Source organism: Catharus ustulatus, chromosome 4, assembly GCF_009819885.2.
Source record: "Catharus ustulatus isolate bCatUst1 chromosome 4, bCatUst1.pri.v2, whole genome shotgun sequence".
Taxonomy (NCBI): Eukaryota; Metazoa; Chordata; class Aves; order Passeriformes; family Turdidae; genus Catharus; species Catharus ustulatus.
The window spans coordinates 47345368-47369028 of NC_046224.1; positions in this window are offsets into that span (position 1 = coordinate 47345368).

Consider the following 23661-nt stretch of genomic DNA (forward strand, 5'->3'; position numbering starts at 1 on the left):
GGGTTCCCCATCTTCTCCTTTGAGCTTAAAGAATGTCAGCAGTCTGTCATCTTGGCAACTTCATAGCAGCCAGCTGGTAGAAAATCTCCCAAATACTCATACTGAGAAATCTAGCCTGATTCCTTCAGGCCATGCTGACCTTTCAATTCATTAAGATATATATTCCTTAAAATATCTATTTGGAAGTGCCCATTATATGAATGAAACAGGTCATGTGCAATGCTTTAAGAAGTCTTGTTTATCTATGACATTGCTACTGTGATGACTGGAGGAAAGACAGTGGATGTTTAGACTTAACATTAAGCAGAAAGCTGAATAATGTATTTGACACCTTTACCTGAAAGACAGGAATGTATTTCTGTGTAGTTTTGCTGTGGAAAGTACAGGCATCTGAAATATCATGCTCTGGGGACAGCATTAACAAGCTTTTTCAGTGGTGGTTTCTGTGGAGTTGAGACTACCTATGGCTGGTGACGTTTACAAGGATATGAAGAGGATGAAGTGAAAGGCATGGGCAGAAAGAACAGCAAACATATGAAAGTTTGCAAAATTATCTGCCACCCTGTAGCCTGTTATTCTTCAGTAAAGAGGTTGGCTAAGAGAGGAGCCTGGCCTCTCTGATGCATTATGACAGAGGAAAAAAGAGATATGTGTTCTGTTTATCTGCTATGAATCAACAAGAAAGAGGTCAGCAGGAACATGAAATGCATTTTTATGAGAATGTTGGACATCAAAAATTGCTTGCTCTCTCTTGCCTGGATTATCACTCCAGCTCTTCTTTCTGTATTTATGTTTTTGACTTCTAGTGGGAACAATTAAAAAACAAGGAGCCTCTGCTGTCCTGACATAAAATGTGCAATAAAATCTAGCCTCTGGAAGAAAAGCTTATAATCCATCAGGGAGAAAATACATCCCCCTGATAATTGTTTAGCAATGGCAGAGCACTGTGGACCCTCTGAGGATATGAGGCATGAGATTAGAGATCTAATAAAAATGTCTGTAAAATAGGGAGCAATTGAGATGTTTTAGAATATATTCAGCAACTATGAACGGACACAATAGGACAAAAAGCTATCAGTCTACTTGAAATAACAGAATCAGCAGCCTTGCAGTGTTTCCTTCAAGGACAATAGCGTGGTTCTGGGAGTTTTTTCTATGCTGTACCTTGGAGGAGTTTTCAGTTTTTAAAAGCACAATAGTGCCAGAGCAGGTTCTGTCAAACATGAATAATGGAATTTGAACAGATATGCAGAGACTCTGAAAACACAACTGGAGACTTTGGAAAACACTCAGAAAATGTACAGGCTGGGTTTGCTGCTCCTGGTCTCGTATCACTAAACTTGGCCTACCTCCACTGACAGCACTGAAGTTCTGCTGGTGCAAAATTTCACCTGATAACTGTGAGTCAGGTCCAGTATTTGCAGGGGTATTTTATTAAGTAAAAGGATCAGTGGGTATCTATGCAAACACTGGTGTAGACAGTATGATAACATTAATATCAATTAAATTACTTAAGACTTCCATTAATCAATGCTCTGAGATCAGCATCTGCTCTTCCCTTTTGCTCCAATGACAAGTTGCCACTGTGTGATTGTGCTTATTGCATTAGGCACTAATGAACCTCAATGCTTTCTCCAAGGGCACAGTGCAGATTACTGAAGCCTAATGCCTTCTTAAGTTGTTTGTTCCTTAAAGAGTTCACCTCTGTCGTCCTGTCCTCTGCCAGTAGCCTTGTCTTAACCTGGCAGCAATCTCTCAATAGGTTGAGAAATAAAAAGAGAAAGAGACAAGGTGCAAATTAAGGAGTGAGTAGGGGCGCATGAGAAACCAGGAAAAGATCCTTGAGTAGAAAATAAATGAGTCTGTAAAGCTTTGGAGGAAATAGAATTGCAGACAAACCATTATAACAGGCAGCAAATGGTAGAGAAAGAAGGGTACTAAAGAGGAAAAGAAGGGTGGCTAGGGAAAGAATAGGGGATTTCTCACCCATCTTCTCTTGAAACAAAGTTTTCTGTTTCATGAAGTGTTTGTTAATCATAAAGGCACTACTTGGTAATTTTTCAGTTGTACTAAATCTGCTACAGAATGTATACAGCCTGCAGGCTGGAGCAAGGGAACAAAGCCCTGGGGTCTCATGCATCTGAAGTGCAATACTAGCCTTTTTTTTTTTTCTTTGTCTGTGATTAAGCAGTGTTTGACTTTTAGCCTAGCTGACTTCAAAATGTCATCAAAGATTTGGCCTGTTTCTAGAGTTTCAAATCCCACACACTGAAAAATGGAAAATAATATACTTTCTTCCCCAAGGCTTTGCAGATGAAGGGTATTTCCAAAAACAATGCATGCAGAGTTAGAAAATCAGGCAGCAGAACCTCCTCTTTAACCAAGCAGCTGCTGTTTAAAACTGAAGACCATATGCATGGTGTGCCATTAGTGCCATTTCCTGAGAAGTGCATGTTTAGGAGCAGCTTTACACTCCACGTGTACACCCTTGAAAAGAAAGCCCCACGCAGACAATTTCTTTTTTATCTTTTTATATATATATATCTAAGTCTGCGTTTCTTTCTCTCCCACACTGTGAGAACAAAACCTATTTATTTAAAGATCAATTTACTCCTGCTGGGTAGTCCTTATTTCACCAGAGCTGAATGATATCCAGTGAATGGTTCAAGACACTTGAGATGCAGAGAACGTCCTGTTGTGTCCAGTGTGTTTGCCTGATTTGGAAATTCATTGACTATTGATGACTCAGGATATCTTTAAGAACAAAAATCAATGCAGTATGCCACTAGAAGGCTAATGATTTCAGTCCAGCCTTCCAAAGATGTACAGCAGTTTGTTTTCTAGGCTCAGTGGTTCATGAGAGTTTGAAGATAAAAATCACATTACTTTCACTAACATCCTCCCCGCTTGCATTGATTCACTGGTTCTGACCCGATTTAAATGGCTGCTGCCTCCAAGTAATTTATGTTTGAAAAAATGCCATGTTTCATCTGAAAACATATAGTCACAGCTTCCAAACTATGTAAAGATTCACCTACAACTCCAGCACTTTGTGGAAATTCTGGCTCCAAAGCTAATCCAGGAATTCAAAGATATGGGTGAGAATTGTTACAATAGTACAATTTCCAATGTCACTATTATTAACCATATTCAATTATATCAGAAATGTTCTGTTGAGGCTGTTAGGTAGTCTTCTAACCAGACAGAGCAGCATATATGTAAGGAAGAGAAAATTGAAGAGCAGCAGATAAATAGGAAAATTAAATAGAAAGGGGGTCACAGTATCTGTGAGCTCTCAGTGGGTGAGGCAGCAGGTGGGAAAGAGCCTCTGAATCACTGAGTTCAACTCTGCAATCACACTGTCATGGTACCAGCATTAGGATCAGATAGATCCTGGTGTATCTTCTCCCTCACCTAAACCTCATATCACAAAGCAGTCTCTGAAGCCATGTAACAGTTGCAGGACCATTAGTGCAAAAGGCAAAAAGCCTCAAAAATTACACCAAACATCATTGTAAAGAGAACATAAGAGAGGCACAGCACTGCCATTAGTGAAACATCCCTGGAGAATTTCTAGCAGATGGACCCAGCACTATGCCCTATAGGAAACGAAAAGCTGCTGAGCCTCTGCCAATCTGATATGAAGGAAAAATTTAACCCTCAAATAAACACCCAAACTGACAATTAGTTTGGCCCTGGGAATGTGAGCAAGATATTGCAGCCAGCTACCTGAGAGATTTGTCAGACTGTCGTCCTGACCTAGCTCTTGTTGTGGCCAATCCTATTTCATGTCAGAAAAAGTGGACCACAGACCTTTCCCTGTGCCAGTACCTTGCCTAATATCCCCTATAACAGAGGATATCAGGAATAAGAAGCTCAAATTTTGTGGCATATATGAGATAGCATTTTCCCTCATTTGTCCTCTGCTTACCTGCTCAAGGTCAGATCTCTGAGCTGCTTCTCCCAGAAGCCTAGCAAGTGACTGGGAGATTTGTGCATCAGCCCAAAAACTTGACCCAGTCACATGATCAGTGCAATGACTACCATGCTATCCTTACACCTGACCCAGTCCAGAAGGAGCCTACCCTTCTCCTCTGTAGATCCTCTTCTGTGAGGCCTTCAATGTGTAAAACTGAAATAATAAACTTAATCTCTGTGTTCACTTACATTATTATACCCAGACAGCTGAGGACTCAAATTCATCCAAGTAGCCCATCCTCATATTCACCCAAAAGCCAGTCTGAAGACCATGCATCTCAAAGCCTTCTCTCTTCTACTGGCAACACCCCTCCTCCAACAGATCTAACTCCAACTCCAGTCAAATTCTAGCCAGATCACCTTCAACAGTAGTGAATAGGGCCAGAGTCCCTTTCCATTTCCCTGAATTTGAAAATACAGAAGTTTAAGACTCAAACACTCCAGCCCAATCTAGGCTACTTTCTGCTTCTCTCACTGGTGGTGTTCAAACAAGGCCAAGTGAGATGAGGTCATTGGTCATAACTATAGATAAAGAGAAATAGGATTGTGCACAAACAACCCATTTTCCAACTGCGCCTGCTGTGAAATGCCATCCCTCTTCAACAGAGCCATTATCTTCACTTTTAAAGAATAGTTCTAGCAAGTCTATCCTGGAATTAATTTGCAAGCAGAAGCAAAGATGAAGTATTACTCAAGTAACTGAGTCACAGGAAAGGATAATGCTGTAGAAGAGGGTGGTTTAATTATAAGGACACTAGAGTCTATTTTATCTCAAAAATACCAGTAATGTAAAGATACAATTTTATTTAACTTTGTTCCATTTCCAATAATTTCACTACCCTATCTCCAACTAACTTGCTTGCCATTAAATAAACGTACTTGGTCTCATTAGATTGTTTGCTTTACCAAATTCACCAAGTAAATTTACTGAGTAGTCTTAATGTAGCCATAGGGGAGTCAGTACCATTTTACCCCATTGGGGAGCAGCATATAGCACAGGCAGGAACTTTTACCATTTGCAAGTCTAATAAATCCCATAGCCCCAGCTGGAGGTAGCCCAGTTCCACCAGTTTTGAGTTTCAAAGAGACATGTGTGTATGATTTGGGGAAGGGGGAGAAAGGGGTAATCAATCTTGGATGGACAAAAAGAGCTGATGCCACACTTCCTCAAGGACTTTTGTGACTGAGTCTCCCCAGATAATGACTTGTACTCAGTAGGACCACAGAAAGGAATCTACATTGAAAGGTCTGCTGGATATACAGCCCCGTCACTGAATGGCGATGGCAATATTAGCAACACAACAGGAAAATAGGACTGAATAAGAAAGGAGTAAGCTGTAGACTGAAAGTGAAACTTGCCATCTTAATACACTCTGGAGGGCTTGAATAAGTGCTTTCTAATTAGCTTACATTTTGCTTGACATATTTATGACTGTCAAAGCACAAGTAGACCAATACACAGGGCTCTTTATTAAAGGATCTCCAGAGAAAAGCATTCAAACCTGCCAGCAACCATGTTTCAAAGGTTTAACCTCTCTAACCTTTATGGTTCAGTTAAAGTTCTTCCTTCACACGTGCCAAATACATCATTCTGCCAAGTGAACTGTAAGACTGATTTAGGCAATTACCTTCTCTATTTAACATGCAATTGCATTCTTTCTTATTTGTGATAATTTTTTTATGATTACTCATAGAACTTGCCCAATTATATAAAGATATGGTAGCAGAAATGCTAAACTTAACTATTGATTTACAGAAAGCAGATGTAGCGAGCAGACATTGTGCTCAGGACCAGAAGATCACTATACATTGAGGCATGAGTGATGCACACAACATCTAACCTGAGCAGGCATGGCCTGCTACAGCTCAGCTTTCTGACCCGTGCTGTGCTGCTCAGGTCTCTTTGCTGCAGGGTAAACTTGGGTGCTAGCTCCTAACAGAGGAGCCTGCAAGAAGCTTGGTGTCAGCACTTACACCATGTGCATGTCCTCACCTTTATCTGAAACTGCAGCACAAGTTCTTCTGTAAACATCCTTTCTATCTGACAGCACAAGCGATGAACAGAGTTTTGCTTTAAGAGAGTCCTGAAAGAGCAGGAATGAACAAAAAATTAAAAGTGGTAAACTTCTACATGGACAGGATCTGGAGACCTGTCTGAAGCTGCACAACACATCTGGAAGGACATAAGATTATCCATACTACCTGTCTTTCTCTATAACACTGATGCTAATAAATAGCAGTCAGAGTCTGAATGCCTTTCTTACTGGGTCTTAAAAATCTAGCACCTCCTGGTACAAAGCAGCAGCTAATAAAGCACTGTCCAAGTCTGTACTCTTCTTTATCTATAGGACTGTCATCACTCCCATAATTTTTTCTCTAATTAACAAGGTGCTTAATTAGACCAAAAAAGCTGCATCTTGCTTGAATTTATTTTTCCTCATCAACTGGTAGAACCATCTAGTTTGACTCTCATGCTCCTAAGATAGCTTTGTTCAGCAGTGACTCAATAAAAAAGAAATTATAGTAGATGTATGATATCTAGATAAGATAAAAAATAATCCTTAGGCTGTGGAAGAAAATCAATGTAATCAAAATGGGCATGCTCAGACTCCATATGTAATTAATATAGCATTATTTGTACAGGGTAAATATTTTTCAATTGAACAAGAAGTTTCAGCCTTTCATTGCAAGAACTGGGCAAAATCCAAATTGCTTATTGACAAGCTGCAGTAACTATGTACAAACAAGAGATGAAAGATTTTTAGCTTGTCATTCATGATATATCCTGAAAACATATAAATGAGTCATTCCCAAGTAAGCCCTATGCTGACTAAAGCAAAAAGAGGAATCTAGCCCAAATTTCCATAAAGTAATATTTTAGATGTGCCTAGAACTTTTATGTTTGGCAGTGGTTAATGCTTAATACTGGTACAGGAGGTCTCAGAGATTAAAGGTTGCTTCCTTGCAATAAGGAATAATTGGGGAAGCATGAATATTAACCTTTTTAGGAGGGGGGGAAAGAAGAGGAATGGATTTCAGGAAAGATCATCTGCTTTGCAATTTGAAACAAGGATTGAAGAATTTTTATAAACTTAGCATCTTGGTAGCTAAAATTAAACATGTCTGTTGGTATACAGTTTGGGAAATAACCGAGCAATTGAGGTTAAAACCTATTAATAGTTCTGGAAAAATTGGATGGGTGAAAATGATATGAGACATAAAAGCAGAGAGAGAAGCTGTATGAGCACAGGGCAGCTGCAGGGTCCAGCTGCAGGTGGTGACATCTCCATAAGTGAGGGAATTGCTGGCTGAGGGAATTACACTGCTGCTGCTGTACAACATGACCAAGGAAAGGAAATGCTCTTTGTATTGATGAGGCTACACCACTTTGTGCTCCCCAAATCTTGCATGACCATGTAACTGAATTCAATAACCAGTAATTTCCCTTTAGTTTTCCCTTTCCTGTCAAAAACCAGGCTGCAGCTGTCAAATGCTCCCTGGGTTGATACTGAAGGACCTCTAGTAATAGCTTGACCAAATAGTTTATTTTTTTCTTCCTTAAAGTATACAACACAAGGATTTGGTCATGCTGTTGCATGTGTAAGTCTGGATGATCGTGTACATACGTACATATTTACATACATGCACAGACTTCCCTATATTTTGATAATGATTTTACTGATATAGTAAGAACAAACCAGAGAGACATGTGAGTGCATTAAAGATAGCATCTTAATACATTCTAGTCTTCCAGTCCTCCACTTTGCTGATTATGGTCTTCTAAATTGCACATTTGAGGTGAATTGCCTTAAAAGTACTGAAGTTGGGGAAAAAAAAGTGGGAAGGGAGGGAAAAAAAAGGGTAATGTTCCATTAAAGCTGTTATCTCAAGTGTTGGAGTAATTCTATTTTTTTATAAAATGCTTCATTATAACTCAGAAGCAATTTTCTACCCAGGTTACAGTAATTACATTGATTGTCATTTACCATGCAATACAGAATAGTGTTTATTATGAAGTGCAATCCTGTAAATAACACAGGCATAGCTCATGAATACTGTATACTTAATTGGGGTCTCAGCTTGAAATATCCCCCAGTTGACAGTGAAAGATAGACAACATTATCCAAGATGTAACCCCACTGAAGTGATACACCACAAATACCTTACTCTTCCCTGCATTTAAGGGAACTGGAAATAATTCCTGAAAATGATCTAAACAATATGCAAGTCTTTCATGCTTTCAGACCTGTGTCATTGATTCTCATGATGGCCTTGGACTCCAAATAACTTTCACTGTAATGAAATGCTCTAAAGCATTTCCAGCCTGAGTACTGTTATTAAAATGCTGAGAATTTCCTAAAGAAACTAATTTGTGATTTTCCTTATTATGTTGTATAGCTTAGTACATGAGCACTCACATGCCCTGGTAAAGGAGAAAATTTGAAAGGCTAGCACCATCCTGCAGCACAGAGTTTAAATTAAACAATATACATGGATAGTGTGCCTCAGAGACCTCTATTACCTTCTCAGTGGGGTCAAACAAGTACAGACACAGTTGAGAGTTACAGTAACAAAAGCCAAAATGTATTTCCAACAAGTAAGGCAATAAAAGCATCTTTTATTAGCTATCTACAAATAATGCAAATTCCCGTATGTGACCCAGTAGAGAGGGATTTTCTGCCAAGATCATAGAATCATAGAATAATTCAAGCTAGAAGGGCCCTCTGGAGGCCACCTAGTCCATTTGCCTGCTCAAAGAATGCCTGGCTAGAACAATTGTTCAGAATCCCATCAAGAGTTAGTTAAACATCTCCAAGGAAGGAGAGTCTGTAATCTATGAGGATCCCTTTCCCAGTGCCTGACCACCTTGAACCCCAGCCAAAAAATCAAGCTTTTCAAAGCCTCTGAGTGACCATGGCCTTTCTGTGTTACAGTGATGGTTTGAAAGTCATCTTACACACAGTGGTCTGTACAAAACCAGAGAAGTCTCCAGTGATGCAGTGGGTGGAGGTGGCTTAATCCTGCATCTCCTCTCTCAGCAGTGCTCCCATACTGCTGTAGCACTTTGAGGCTCCAGGGAACTGCTATTTAGTTTAGGATAATGAGAGACTTTTCCTGGGGAAGGCAAGTGCAGAACCTCCATTGTTCACACATTGATGGCTTTGCTAATAAAACTAAGAATATAAAAATGAAGCCAGGTATTTGCAGTGGAGATTTTTAAAAACCAAACTCCACTTTGCAACCTTCTTTTATAGCATAAGTTTTGGAACTAGCTTAATATTTACATTAATGCACTGCCTTAATTCCAAAATACAAGCACAAGGTTTATAAATATAACACATGAAATATACATATTGAATTATGTTGAATATTTATATGGTTCTCCCCATTCTTTAGATTTTCAGCTGGACTTTTTTGCCTTCATACATATGAACAAGTAAAACATTAATAAAATGAACCAAAGTCCTAACCAATTGCTTCTGCTGAGGATGTGAGTTCATGGGCACTCATTTCCACGTGGGCATCGTGAAAATGCCAATAGTTATCACAGCCCTTTCTCTTCTGGTATACATTTTACCAGAGACATGCAGACACTGATCATGCAAGGACTGAGGGCCAGTGGAGGGGCTTCTGGAGACTTCACTACAGCAAACTTGCCTACAGCAAACTGTTGACTCAAAAATTGCTTTTCACCAACTGATAATGGCAAATCATTGTATGGCTTCACATAGCAACCTTTTTCCTCTTGGGCCTGGGTGCTGACAAGAAAGTTCACTGATTCTGGAGAGTAACTCAGCTCCTAGCACAAGGACTTGAACATAGTTCGCTCTCCTGGTTGCTCCTGAGGCTGAATGATGTAACATTCCAGTCCCAAATCCTCCCCTTACAGGTGATCCAGAGGTCGCCCGTAATCTCTTCTTCTACGCCTCACATTGTTGTATTCATCACAGCTTTTCTCCTCTATAAAGAGGAGGTCACCATGAGTTTCTCAATACAAAAATCTGGCATTTCATTGAAGATTAAAATAGTTATTTCTGTGAACTGTTCTCTGTGGGATCTCCTGTAGTGCTGAGGAGGTCCTGTTTGTCAAATGCTCTACCTGTAACACAGCCATTATGCATCACAAACAGAACCAAACCCATCCACTCATTAAGATCTAACCAATAACTAAATATTTAGTAGCGTAAAGTTGAATTTGCCTAAACAGTAGTACCTTTCCAGTAATATAAGGTAAAATTGAGACTTTCAGAAAATTAGGAAATCAAGAGGTAAATGAGAAGCCCTAAATTTAATAACTCATCGAGACACTTTTTTCATAGGTGGAACATAAGAGGAACAGATGGAACACTAGAAAAATACAGAGGCCCCAGTTCTTTACTTAGTTACATCAATAAATTTTATTAGCTTCCTTCAAACAGCACAATGTTGTCATAAACCCAGCACCATATTGGTTGGTTTGACAAAAATCACTAATTGCAAGTAAACGCTCAATGGAAACATTTTTGTATTAGCTGGGTAAATACCACTAAGTTTTGCCTTCTGCTGACCACAAACTTGATTCTACCTCTTTAATTACAAAGTTGCCCAGTTGAGCCCCAGCTTGTAATGACCAGCACATCAGCTATGAAGCTTCTCCCTCAAAGCCATAGGCTGCCATAGGAGATCCTGCCAAGCTCACATTATCTCCCTGTGTAATTACAGCTTTTTAGTTCAGTGGGGTGTGATTAGCTCAAGCTGTAACTCATTTAGTGCACTATAATTACAGTGCACTCAGCTTCACAGTTGGTTTTGACCTAGAAAGGGTGTGTTCCTGGGGTTATTTTAACAATCTGTTGGCAATGCTCATAGGCAGTACCAAGCCTAGCAAGGAAAACATCTGAAATTCGACAGGCACTTGACAGTCTCGTTAGTGGCTGCCAGTGTTAAACGTGTCTGGATATTTCTGAGCATTCTGCATGTTCATCTCGTTCCTGTGTAACATGATCAACATATCAAGATTGTCTCTTCTTTTAGCCACAGATGCCCAGTGGGGGGAAAAAAAGTTTCTTTATTAACTATGAGATTGTTAATTTCTGAATAGAATAATTGAAAATATAAATATGCAGTAAGTGCTGGAGTTATAAAAGGCAGTAAAGATTACATGCTGTGCACAGGAGAAGTCTCATTTTATGATAAAGAATTATATTCTAGTGCAATTAGGGCAGCAGATGCTCAATGCTTGGCCTGGAAAAAAAAAAACCCACAGTTTCCACAAAAATCTTTTATGACAATTTACCATTACAGATATGTATAAAAGAGCAATATTATAGCCACCTTCAAAAGATTGTCCTCCATTTTTGCATTTCTTTTTAACAATTTTTTTAAATTAATGTTGCTAGGTATCATTGCATAGATTTAACATTCATAAAGGAAAGTGGCCAATTAATTCCCATTATGGTGGTGGCCTGGTGACACAAAACCCTACCTGCCAGTCACATCAAATACTCTCTCTTTTTTGCTGTGTTAAAAATAGTCTTCCTGAAAATCTCTGTGTTTCAACAGGTGCTCCTTTCACCAGATATTTCTGGACATATGAATGCTGATAAACTGTTTCTGCAAGACAAGAATTGCTTTTCACCTATTAAGAAGCAAGAATTGATCAAACAAACTGTAAAGACAAAATTAAATTGGACTTTTCTTTGATCAGTAGGGAAGGAGAATTTTCCATTCAAAAAAAGTGAAGGGGTTAGGCTAGCGTTTTTTAATTCATTAAATTATGTTCACACATAATTAAGCACAATGGCCTGCAATATTATGGCAGTTTTTTACGACTTTCTCTTGGAATTTTATACCTTCAGGTGGCAGAAAGGGATGCAGAAAAGCAGCAGTGGTGTAAATGTGACTGAGAATAGCCTGTAGCATAATAGGCTACATTATTGTTGCAGAAAACAAACTTTTCAGCTGTGATTCTATGAAAAATACCCCTGCTCTGCAAGAAGTTCTGTTCCCAGCAGGGAAGCATAGTGGAAGAGCTCAGAAAAGTGTCTGCCAAAGATGTGACAGGCGGATTTTTCTCAACAATGGGTTAACCTCACTCTCCAGTGTGCGCGACCGAGCCCTCTGATGCTCTGGCAGTGGCTCTGCTGTCACTTATGCCTCACTGCTCTGGTCTCCTAACCCAAGGGCCTGCAAGGCACCCCCAGCCAAGGCATGAAGAAACATCCGTCCCCTCTGGATGATGAAGGTGTCCCAAAGCACTCCTTGTGGCAGGTGGTATCTGTGTGAACCATGGATTACAAAGACAAGGCACTGTGTTTTCTTACACAGAGCAATTGAAAAAAAACTCTCAGTCAGATCTGCAGAGGGAATGTGAAAGAGATGAAACCCAAGGACCTTCAAGAACTCCTTTTCTTTAGGCTCTGCACGTAAGTGAATGCTGTATGGCCTCTGTGGCTAAATGATGCTGGCAAAAGCAAGAGGAAGATGGTGTAATCCTTCTGAAGTGACATTGTTACAGATGGTGACTGTGCAAAGGGATTCATTTACCATCCCTTATAAACACAGTGGCTGCTCTTTACACATCTTATGTGTCCCAAAGGACTGTGTGGTTCTAACAAATGCTTCTGCTGCTCTATCCCAGGATAGTTGGGATTTGGGAAAGTTTTCCCAAGCTCTTGTCTGGTTAAATGTGCATTTTATTAAAAGCCCATGCTACTGTTTGCCATGCTGAGACATGCTGTGGGCAGTCAGGGCAAAGTCTTGAATCCTAAAAAATTAGGGAATGGAAATTTTATAGGTTGACAGACTTGATTCAACGTAAAAATATATTAGGCCTTTCTTTTTGTTCTGTCTTCATTTTTTTCCTGTCATTTTTCTTAGACATTATTCACAAATTCAGTTTCTACAAACAGAAAACTGGTTATAAAAACAGTTACTCTTTCATGAAACATTGCCCAACTGATTTTATCTCTAGAGGTTCTGCTAAAATAGATGATTCTGCAGAAAAGGAGTGTTTCCTTCCAAGCAGAGGGTGGAACATATGTCATGAGCTAGTTACTAAAATAATAATGTGCACTAATACAGATGGGTTCACCAATAAGGTGGTATTTCAATGATTCTATTAACACTTTATTTTATTATTCTTATTTTCTAGTGGTATTTTAACTGTTCCAGATATCAAGTTACAGAACAATCAATCTTGAGTATTAGAATTCCATAGATGTAGTCTTTAAAGAAAACTTATTTAAATTTGAGTTTTATCTTTATACAGCAGTCAGCAGAAGCTTTACAGGAGTGAAATCAGCTTAGGACATGCCTAGTGAAGTGCTTTCTGCAATTCAGTTGCTGGGGCAGCAGAGTAGGATGTATGCAACTTGATTCAAGTCTCTGTCTTCGTGTTCCCACAGAATCACAGCATCATCAAGGTTGGAAAACACCTTTAATATCATCAAGTCCAACCATCTATCCAGCACTGCCACTGTAACTAACCACTGAACCACTAAACCACATCACCCAATACCAGATCCCCTTAAAACACCTCCAGGGATCGTGACTCCAGCACCTCCCTGGGCAGCCCATTCCAATGCCTGACCACCCTGACAGTAAAAATTTTCTATTATCTATCATGATACTGACAGCAAAGAAGATAAGAAAAAAGATAATATAATACAGTCTGCCTGTTAAAGCTGGGCCAGCAATCAGCAAAGAAGATTTCCAAGGCAGGAAAACCAGAGAGCAAGAGGCAACATGAACCTGCAGAGAAATTTATTTGATTTGCCTTTCTCTCCTCACCAAGCAAGCTCTTCCTTGTCCCAAAAATATCAAATTTCCTTCTTGGCTATGCCCCTCTAGAAGGCAGAGTGGGGAGGGAGGACATCCAAAAGTCAGGCTAGGTGCCTAAGAGAAAAAGGGAGTTCATCCTGGCAGTAGGGGAGAGCTGAATTCGGGAACATCCCATGCAGTATCCTTTCTTCATGGCTGTGTTTCCCTCAGCCCATCTTATCAGCAGACAGGCATGTTTTCATCCCATTTCTGACTCCCCACACAGAGAGAAGTTGCTAACTTCCACGTATGGATTTTAGGATCTGGCTCCAGCACTGAAGTTTTGTGCATCCAAATCAGTAAGAAGGAGCACATCAAAGAGGACCTACTGTTTAATTACCGGGGTATCAAGGGCCTTTTTCACACCCTTTGGTTCACCTGCCAAAAGTAACACTGCATCAAGGCCCTCTCAACATACAGCAACTACTGACAGCCACTCACCCACCTGGGAGCACAGAGTCATCTCTGACCTTCCTGGTCTCTTCTATTTCCCCCATATTTCTTTTCTTTTATGTGAATATATCAATATTTCACTTATAAAAGAGGCAACAGCTTAGCACATCTGCTCTCATGTTTCTTCCTTTTCCTTTGTCACTCTTCTGAAATACATTCCAGCTCCTGCTTGAACTGACTGGAATAATAAGGAGTCTTATTCAACAACTTGGCTGTTCTCTGCCTTATGTTTCACTTCTTAATGAGTGGAAAGGGTCAAATTATTAGTATAAATTCACTCCAGTAGCTGGTCTGACTATCCATACTTTCAGCCAGTGCTATTTTACTTGGACCAATTACATTCTTCTAATTTGCTTTTCCTTGACAGTGTCAGTGTCTCAGTGCCTGACAGCTTCTTACAGTTTCCACTAATACATTTCCATCCAGCAGTTCTGACCCAAAGGTGCACTCCCCTTTAGGAGAATTTAAATGTCTTCATTGCATTACTGGAATCATTCTCTGGTTTCTTTCACTGTGAAATGTAGTCAGCCTCCTTCCCCATCACACAGAGGAGAGAGTGTGCCCAAGGGACACGCTTCTCTTGGTCTGCTTTGGGGAAGTGCAGCTCCCCGTGGCACAGTGCAGACACACTGCAGGGCTCAAAAAATTAACTCAGAAGTACAATGAGAGCATTGGAGATAATAATTCCTCCCCCCTTTCCCCCCATCAAATTGAGAATCCCAAATGTAAGGCAAAGAAAAGAATGAATAGTACAGGTGCTTTTGTTTGACTACAATTTGAAGTGTCTTCTCATTTGATCCTTGCTGTCTAAATCCTTGATCTGTCAATGGCAACATAAAAATATCAGAAAGGGTTAAACGTTGCTGAGAGAGACACTTTTGTAGGTCATAATTATTTTTTTCATTTATTTTCTGTACTTACACGTTCTTGTGTATGTCAGTTTTACTCATGTGTCTGTAAGTTGAAGTGAACATAGATTGCTCCTTATCTCTGCCAGGAGGGTAGCAGCTCTCCGTCAATGTCACATTAGGTTATTGGTCCAGTTATTGCCCACCCAAACTTGTGCCCTATAGAGGAATCCTTTTGAAAGATGTGGCCTTTCTTTACTGACTACTTGCTGACAATTGCTAGTTTAGAAATAATTGTTCTATTCAGGGATGCATGCCTCTTGCTTACTTTTCTAAGGAATTACCTTTTGGGTACTCCTTGGATACCTAGGGAGGTTTATCAGGAAATTTGCATATGCAGATTTGAAAAGAGACCAAGGGGAGCTCTCTGTTTAGACAGCAGTGTAATAACATCAGCCAGTGGATTATGTTGATTTAAACTGGTTTTCTGTGGTGTTAGGTTCATGGTAGTTGCTATAATATATGCAAGACATTTAGTGCCAAGTGGAAATATACAGTCATAATAAAAACCAAATGAATAAACACTTTTAAAAATAAGAACAAAAAAAAAGGAACAACAACAAAAAAGAAAAGCATTTTCACATAGTTCTACAATTTGAAATGAGATTTTGATTACAGAGTGATGACTAGCGTTATTAAACACATACAGCTTCCTTTACTTGAGTAATTTGGTATTGGTTTCCAGTCAAGGAGAAAATAGTACTAGAAGATGCTGCTGCTGCAAAAGCATAACAAACCTGGATATGCAATTTTTTAAAGCCTAGAAAGGTCATTCAGGGGTCTGCTGAGAACACTACATTGCTCTTTATTGAACTGGATAACACACACAAATTCTAGTCCCATCTGTGCAGGACATCTAGAGATTAATACAGGATTGCAATATTACAGTTGTCATTGTAAAGCCTTTCCTCCAAAGATAAAAGAGCTTCAGAGTCATTAGTGGATGAGACCATACGGTATTCCACTGCAACAAGCTTTGCAGAGATGAAACACAGGAGCAGCAGCGAAAAGGACTCTCCGTTTCCAATTGCTTTGAGAGGCGTGGTGCAGCTGTGTGTCCATTTGTTTCTCAGAGGGACTTTGTCAGCAGCAAGCAAAACATAATGGCTGCAGAAGGAGGTGCTGTACACAACAGGAACAGGAAGCCCACTCTGTTTTGGGCTGTATGGAGAGCTCTGTCCATCCCTGTTTTTCTCAATCCCAGGCAATGTGGTCCTTAAGTCCTGAAGGACACGGGTGGCCCAAGAGTTGGGTCTGGCGCAAGGAACAAAGTATCCCTCCTAATGCTCAGAAGCAGTGCAGAGAAACAATCCTACATAAAAATTAAGCATATAAACAGTATCTTTTTGCCAAGTCAATAACAAAACTAGAAACAGAATTTCATTTTTCTTTCACTTTTCTTCTACATAGACACAATTAATTTAGATGCTCGCTACAAAGGAAACACATATTTGAGAATGCCACAGTTTTTTTCTGTACTGCTCTGTCTCTGGTGGAGTCAATGGATGGGCAGCAGGGATGAAATTTCTCTTGATCTAATTCATGCTGCAAGACAGTGCCTAATTAGACAGCTATTTGCTAAGGAGTCTATTTTCACTTTTCTCTTTGTTCTTCTTTTATTCTCCTTTACCATTTCTGCAGTTAATCCTGTTCAATCTTTCTGCAGGAGCTCTACAGAGGAAAAATAATGCAGTTACCAGTATGCTGTTAATTAAACTCCCTCCTTTTATTAATTATGCCAGGAACACTCAGAAGTGAAGGTAGAATTTTTATGATTTTGTTGATGACCAAACATTACCAGTTCCTCTAAATTATCTACAGTATAAAATAAATCACAGGCATCACAGTGCTTCAGCAATTTGTGTAGGAAGCTGGAGGGCAAATTCTTCTAGAAAGAACATTGAATGAGATATGTATGGGTTAAAGTCCTGTAGATGTGTAAGAAGTTGCTGTTTCTGGTTTTAAAACTGTTCTGTAAACTTCACAGTAGCTCTTGTCATCTTCATATTTATTTTGTTTATCCATTATAAAATATGATGGAAAAACATATTTTAAATTATTTTCCTTTTCCCTTCCCTCTGTCCTCTCAGTATCCAAATGTTTCAAGCAATATCTTTGCAGGTCTATTTTATTGCTAGTCCCTCTTCTCTTTCTTGTCTCCTGTACTTCCTAGTTTCCATTATCAGTTAGTTATTGTGAATCTTGTTTCCATCTTGTTTAGAAATAGATTGTTGGTCTTTCATGCTTTCACAACGCTTTCTTTAGGAGAAACTCCTTTTTCTTGCATCCCAGACTCCTTTCTCAAAGTACATGAAACAATCAAATCCCTTATCCAGTTTTATACAGGTTCTAGCATTTGTGCCCTTCCAAAAACTCGCTTCTCCAGTCTTCCTTCTAGGCACCTTGCCCCTTTTCATCACTCTGCTCCACCTCCCCATCACTCCCTGCTGTACTCCATTTCTTGTCCTGTTGCTGCCAGTATTGATGCAGTGGGAGGAGCCGCGAAAATCCCAAACAGGCCAGCTCTTTGCTCTCAGCTTTCTATCGAGGACCACAAAGTCTTCATCAGCCGGAAGCAGCATCTGCAGGGCTCTTACTTGCTGTGTCTCAGCTTGGGCAAGAACTGTGCTTACTGCAGATCAGATTTCTTGGGAGAATGGGTACCAAACTGTCTTTCTGGAGTTCACAATAACTGAGCTACCAGAGTGCTTTATAACCTTTCCAAAAACAGCCTGTTGTTAGGAGACAAAAAAGTAGCAAATATCTGACACTAGGACATTCTCCTGCCAAACATCAACTTCCATCTCTAAAGCAGGGAGGCAGCAGAGAACTTGTTTTAATACAGAGAACCCTGGGTCGTGCCAAGAGTCAAGTGAAGCTGCCAGGATGGGGAAACTTCTGTGTGACCAGAAAGGTGGCAGCAGAAGAGCCTCCGTGCCTTGCTGGTGCTGGTAGCTGCTCTTAAGTTCAGCTGAATGAAAGGGTTCCCTTCCAGTGAAGTTCCTGCTGTGAGAGCCTGGAATGCTAGAGGTTAATGACTCCATGCAATCAGCCATTTGCAGAGGCTACAGGCTGCTTTGCTGGGGCCAGGTTTGCACCCCAGGATTTATCAACAAGGTTTATCAAGCAGGATTTATCAACAAGAACCTGAGTTACCCTCACCTTCAGGGGCTGGTCATAACCCCTCCTAACCTGGATGTTCACATTACCCAGAAGAGGCTCTGAATGTCGCCATGAAGGGTCAGATTATTACCCAACATTACATTGAATCAGATTTTGCTGGCAACAGTCACTGCTGCATCACTGCAGCACAAGATCCACAACGCCTCCCTACAAAACCACCTTCAGTTCTGCTCTTTTAAGAGTTTTGTTCTGCTCTACTCTATTCTTGCTTTTTCACCTTTTTGGTTTCTTGAACTGCACATGGGTGTCTCTCTATCCCTTTATCTTTCTTTCCTATCATTAGGCTTACTCAGCCTCTGACTCGCTCATAAAAAATCTTTCTGCTTCAGAGATATTGTTCCTAATGCCATCCCATCATTTCAACACAATCATGTAATATCCCAATCCCTGCAGTCATTTATGGATAAAAGTGGCATTACAAAATAATGGTTTGGCTGTTTATTGATGAACCATAATACCTAGGGAAAAAATGAGTACTCCAATACTGCTTTCTGTGAATCACCAATAATTTCTCCATGAAACATGGATATGTTAATGTAGCTGTGGCAGGGAAGCTGGTATGGAGAAGGACATATGGAGACATTCTCCAGTCTTCTTCCCATGTGGCTGACACAGAACTTCCAAGGTGAAGCACCAAGGAAAGGGGAGCCTATATGGAAACCATGAATGACCAAAGTGCACACACAGCTGAATGATTAATAAATTCTAGGACTCTGTCCCAGGCCTGAGGTAAGATCACTAAATCAATAGATATTCCTTTTTTTGCTTGTTATTTCCAATCACTCCCTCTACTAACTCTTCCAGTATTACCCCATCCCCCAAAGCACGAGAAACTACCTGCCTCCATTCTCCACTCCCACTCCTCCATGCAAAGAGATGAGTTGTCCTTGTGGCTTTAGGTCTGAGCAGCTGAGGGGATATCTTGCAGGTAGTTATGCCCAGAAGACTCATCAAATTCGCCTTCACCCTTCCTCCTTCTCCTTCTTCCCAGATCTCAGGGCAGTAAATTGATTTTGATTTGCTGCCTCCGCTGGTCAGACCAGCAAGTACAGCAAAACGGAATCAAGGCTCTGCCCTCTGCCTGGCTACCCACGGCGAGGGGAATCATTTTAACAGCTCTGAACATTCAGGTGTCAGGTCCCAGTAGCACTCCTAAGGTTGTAGGTGAACTTCTCAATTCCCATGGCTTTGACCATGGTCTAATTCTGAGTCTAACCTTAATCTGCAGGGCTCTGAAGCTGTTAATTCTTGATGCTTCCCTGCCAGCTCCCAGCAGCACCAGCACACAACAGGAGGCTCCAAATGTTGCTCTCACTGTCAGTGAGAGCAGCAAAATCTTCTGGGGCATGTTAGTACTGCTGATAGGTGGGAAGGAAACAGATGGAAAATAGGTTTAAATGCTCTGGGGACATCCATGATGCTCCAGGGACTGCAGATGGCTGGGAATGAACATGGTAAAAGCTACAGCAAAATTATTAAGGGACTCTTGCCATCCTAGGGCTGAAGGAGTGATTTAGCCACCTTGTAAACAATGCCTGTGACAGATGGTTGAATATCTATCTATTCAGAGGTTGCTAATAGAAGTATTATGACAACCCTTGAATTCTGCTAATCCACAAATTCTAAACCTGCACAAAAGGTAAGGTTAACTCAGAAGCCAAACAGCATAAATAAAACCTACACATCTGAAAATATGGATTAGTACTTCCAAACTCATATTTAATGTGGCTCATTAAAAGAACAAGAAATAAATGACAGCCGATTTTTTAAGAGCCATTCTGTCTGCTCCACTGACCTTGATTTTGAATAGAATGTATGAATTAATACAGAACCATGCTGCATTCAGTTCTCTCCTTCTACCTTCTCAAAGAGAGGGCACAAAGTTCTTGAATCTTCATCTATTTAAAACTCTGCTTGTATTAAGAGAGCACAGGCAGAAGAATTTAATTGTAGGGTTTCACAGCTGGGATGCAATCTGAGGAAGACAGAAGCTGGGAGCAGAGCAAGAACAGCACTCTGACCACCGATTCTAATAGACTGACTTGTGCAATAAGACATCAGATGAGAAATATGCCAGAATTACACTCTGAGAAAAGATTATTTGGCCATGTGTTTCTGTAGCTGAAAAACATTCTATGTATTTATCATTTAAAAAGTCAAGCAACACAATAAAAAACAATTTTGGCACAAGCTGAATAAGTACCTGATAACTAGCTGCTATTCCCAGTGGAAATAAACCCTTCTACTTGGGCTGTTAAAAGAAGGTTCTGAACCCTCAAACAACAATTTCAACAACAAAACAAGCATTAATTGTCATCATTAAAAAACCTAAAATGCAGTGTTTGCTAGATGAGATCTCAGGAGCTATTTCAAAGTTTAGCTAAAAAGATGCATTTGGATCAAGAGCTCATGCTTACAGTCCCTCTTCCTGGTTATCAATCTAACTCTTCTGTATTGTGTCTGAGCACGTAATGAAGACAAATTCATACAAAGAATACAACCTTATCTCTTGAGGGCATTGCACCAAATTTTCAGGTAGAAAGCTGAAAAAACTCACTGATGAGTGACTTGCCTAAATAAATACAGAGAATAAGGTATTAATGCCTGGAGTTTAAACCCAGCAGCTGCTTTACAACATAGTGGTGAATAAGGTCTGTTTTAAAAACAACTATAGCAAAATATTATTTTCTCACATTATTTGAACAATTTTAAGAGTAAGTAGCATAGTGAAGTGCTATAAGAGTAGCCATATGATGTCATTCAAAGGTCTATCTAGTCCAGCATCCTACCTTCATCAGTGGCTGAAAACAGATGTTGAGAGCAGTCACAAAAGCTGGAATATCCTTCTACTCCCCTTCCTCCTACTCTACACATTTGCTTGTCTGAACTTCCTCAACTGCATGTCAAAGCTATGTGGAGAAGCTCTGTGGGCTTTCATATGTACTGTGGATAAGGTATGACAATTCTGCTGTAGAATAAATATGAGCTACATGGATTATTGCTAGCTGTCCTGCCAGGTGACTTCCATATTTCTTCCATCAGAAGAGATTATGTATTTTGTTATCTATTGAACTCCCTATTCCACCAGATTTTTCAGGGATCTGCAAGTCAAAAAAGGCTGGGTGTTGCTTCTTTAGAGATCAGATTTCGGGTGATTCGACTTGTTACCTGTTCGTCGCTGAGAAAATTCTGCCATCTGCTGGAGAGAAGAAAATCAGCTCTGGTTTCTGCAGCTATAACTACTCCTCTTTCTGCATCTCATGTTCTCTGGTCTCATTTTTGTTTCAGTAATTCCATATTTATTTTTTTTTTTAGCTTAAAATTTTAATTATCCTGTGTGTACAAAAATTTGTCTAAGTAATTTGTGTGCATACATATGTTAATATCTTGGGTGTTAACTCTGTTTTTTAATTCCTGCTTCTGTTTCATACCAAGGCAAACATAGTCTAGCATCATTTGTACTAATTAGAAACTGCATGCAAGGAAAAAAAGTTTACTTCAACGTAGTTTATTACTTCTTGAGGTATAAGGTGACCTGGTATAGTACATTTCTGGAAAGCAGGGGTTTTGTGCTGACTAGAACAGAATAGAAGCAAATTAACTCAATAGTAGTAGTAACTCCAATCCTGTACAGCTCATTACTTATCACTTTGCAACTTCCCACTAGCTTGTTCCTAGGAAGCAAGGCCGGCAATTCTCCCTGTGCCTTGGTCTGAGAACAGAAATGGCTTTAGTCAGCTCTTCAAATCCTGGTCAGTATTGCAGGTGAACTGAGCCACTTGAACAAAGCACTTGTCACAGCAGAAGTTCTTCACACTTCAGAGGCCATCTGAGACTGGAAACAAGGAGAAACCCCTAGACTCCATTACCTGCTGGGAGGTTTGACACCATTTTTTCTTAAAGTACACAGTAAATGCAACACTGATCCATGCGCTACCTGTCCCTCGCAGTGAAAGGAATGCTGTGCAGGAATAACACGGGCAGCTGTGTTGGGGGACAAGATATCTCACCAAGAATTGGATCCTTTTCAAGACTGGATTCTTTGGATCCTGTTCACAGCCAGCCTTCTTCAAGACCCCAAACCAGTGCAGAACATGTGCCCATTACATATTTAAAGCATGGTAATGGTTTCTCTTTGTCCATCTTGCCAGCCTGGTATCTGTTTCAACACAATTCAAGTTACCTGAAAGACAAACCCGGTATGGTGACACTTTGTTCTATGAGACTGCATTCAATGGCTAACCTTGATTCAAGAGGACAGAAGGCTGGCACATTTGCCATCCCTGCCACATGGTGTGTGTGCCCTGTGGTAAACACAGGACACCAGCTCTTAAATCAAGCACACATACATGCCACAAGCCCAGCCTTGCATCCTGGCTCCATCTGCCAAGGCTCTGATGGGTGCACTGGCTGGAGTCAGAGCAACAGTCACGGTTCTCTCTCATGCTACTTCTCCAGAGCACCACCCTGACTCCTGCTGCAAGCCCTAGGGCAAAGACAGCAGGAATGCATTCTTGGATGGGTCTGCTGGGGTCAGAGCAGAGCTGTATGGAGCTTGGCTGTATCACAGACACTGCAACTCTACTTACCTTTAACCCATGTAAAACCTAGTGGTATTTCTCTTCCAGGTAAACTGAGCTTTTGTTCTATGGTAGAGCATAACAAAAGCCTGCAGGAAGCTAGGCAGGTTCTTCCTCAGTTTCACTATTTAAACCCCAAATGTAACCCCAATGTCCAACATATTCCTATCTAGACTGCCAGTTTTTAAACAGCATTTATAGTGATGTACAATCTAGGAGTCAAACTCTTCCATAACACTGCAAGTCACAGGTTTAAAATAGAATATTTTATTCTTTCTACCATGTGTAATGCAAGAAAACCAAAAGTAATGTGACCCCCAATTTTGAACATGGTTATTCTGCTTTAGTCACCTGCAGAAACATCATCAAAAGAAGCAGAATATATACCTGTCTGCATTATCAAACAGTAAAACAACAAGGAGCACATGAAAATCCAGGAAGGTAGCTAAAGTATCTTTGATCTCATGTATTATTTCTCTACTCAAGTACCTAAATGAAAACACTAGGTTTCACTGTGCATTCTGTGCATCTTACACCTAGAATAATAAAACAGAATCCTGTAAAAGGACTTTTGTTTAACAATTCAAAATCCTTTATTTGAAAAGACGAAAATCCATCCAACCCACTGTTTGTTCCTTCCTGGACTTCTGGAAAAAAACATAAAATAAAAAATATGCATTCTGGAGTGTATCCAAAGATGGAATAATCTAACTCTGGCAGATCATTGAGTTCTAGAGAATTTTCTGCAAAATGTGCTT